Genomic DNA, 1,742 nt, shown 5'->3' with positions numbered 1-1,742 from the left:
CTTTTACAACTGCCAACAATATCAGATATACACTATACAGAACAAAGAACAAAGAAAGTTTACAGCCCAGGAACAGGCCCTTCAAGCCTGAGCCGATCCAAATGTACTATCTCAACCTGTCGGTCAATTCCTAAGCATCTGAATCCCTCTGCTCCCCACCCACTCATGCATTTATCCAGACGCATCTTTAATGAATCGACCGTGCCTGCCTCTACCACCTCTGCTGGCAACGCGTTCCAAACGCCCACCAACCTCTGTGTGAAGTGCTGCCCTTGCCGCGTTCATTGTTACGGGAGCTCTGCCCCAACCGTTATTCAGGCAGTCGGATCACGTTTCATGAAGCTGCTTTTTGAGAGTATTGACTGGCCGTTTTTGCACAAGGCAGTATAAGAAACAAGGGCTCGTCCGGGATTTGAACCCGGGATCTCTCGCATGCCCACACACCAGAATGCCCGAAGCGAGAATCATACCACTAGACCAACGAGCCACAGGCCCCAAATGTCCTACATTTTTTGAGCAATGTGCCAATCCCTTAAATGCTGCTCAGTTCCTTGAGAATCTAACCTTTTAGTTGTGAACATGAGGAAAGCAGCAATCCTTTTCTAGGATGCAAACTGTATACGTGCCAAACTGAGAGAATACACAAGGAAAATAGCTTTAAGAGAGATAGAAAGTATTTGAGCACCTTTGGAGTGTCTTCTCCCTCCCTGGATTCACTCCAGTTGCTACAAGTGAACAGTGTTTCACCCACCCCAACCTCCCCTTCCCCCTCGCTGCTAGAGGATGGTATATGGAAAGGGGGAGACATTGCTTTGCTCCCAGATGCTGCCCAGAGGGAGGGAGTTTCACTCTGAAACTAATCGGGCGACATCAGCATTGTGACGTCAACAGTTGAGGGCGGGCCGGACAGCTGCCCTGCAGTTGAGGCACGTGTGGAGGGGAGGACACTTTGCAAATCCCACTCTCCTCCAAGTCAATGCAGCTTGAGTTCAAGCAAAGCAAGGGGTTTAAATATACTTTAGAAAACCTTCTTTGTGCCGTCGGAAAACTCCTGCCGCCGGAATGCAGAATTACAGATTCATAGTAACAGAAGCAGGAGTAGAGCATTTGGTCAAGCCTGCTCCGTCATTCATTAAGATCACAGCTCCACCAACCTGCACTATCCCGACTACCTTTAATTCCCCTGCCATGCTAAAATTAAACAAACTGTGTCTTCAATATACTTCATGAAGCTGTCTCAACTGCCCTCTTGGGCAGAGAATCCCATGGAGTCTCAAAGAGTGACACAGATGTACAGCACGGAAACAGACCCTTCATTCCAACTCATCCATGCAGCCCAGATATCCTAACCTAATCTAGTCCCATTTGCCAGCACTTGGCCCAAATACCCATAAAACCTTCCTACCCTCCAACCTCCAACCCTGGCAACACCCTTGTAAATCTTTTCTGCATCTTTTCGAGTATCACCACATCTTTCCGATACGTAGCAGAACAAAATTACATGCAATATTCCAAACGTGGCCTGACCAATGTTCTGTGCAGTGGCAACATGAGCTCCCAACATCTATCCTCGATGCTCTGACCAACAAAGGAAAGCACACAAACGCCTTATTTACTATCCAATCTGCCTGCGTCTCTAATTTTAAGGAACTATCAACCTGAACTCCAAGGTCTCTTTGTTCAGCCACACTTTCAAGGAACTTACCATTAAGTGTAAAAGTCCTGCTCTGATTTGTTTTTCC

General features: G+C 47.2%; 1 non-coding gene across 1 annotated transcript; it reads right to left on the bottom strand.

Moving 5' to 3' along the window:
* Positions 1-397: 397 nt before the first annotated feature.
* Positions 398-487, bottom strand: trnap-cgg. Its single transcript is given in 2 exon segments — positions 398-433; positions 452-487. It is a non-coding gene; the product is annotated as a tRNA-Pro (tRNA).
* Between the last annotated feature and the right edge of the window lie 1,255 nt (positions 488-1,742).

The sequence above is a fragment of the Chiloscyllium plagiosum genome, unplaced genomic scaffold (assembly GCF_004010195.1).
Source record: "Chiloscyllium plagiosum isolate BGI_BamShark_2017 unplaced genomic scaffold, ASM401019v2 scaf_51740, whole genome shotgun sequence".
In the NCBI taxonomy this organism is placed as follows: domain Eukaryota; kingdom Metazoa; phylum Chordata; class Chondrichthyes; order Orectolobiformes; family Hemiscylliidae; genus Chiloscyllium; species Chiloscyllium plagiosum.
The sequence above is the reverse complement of the archived record's forward strand: the minus strand, read 5'-3'. Positions and strand labels throughout refer to the sequence as shown.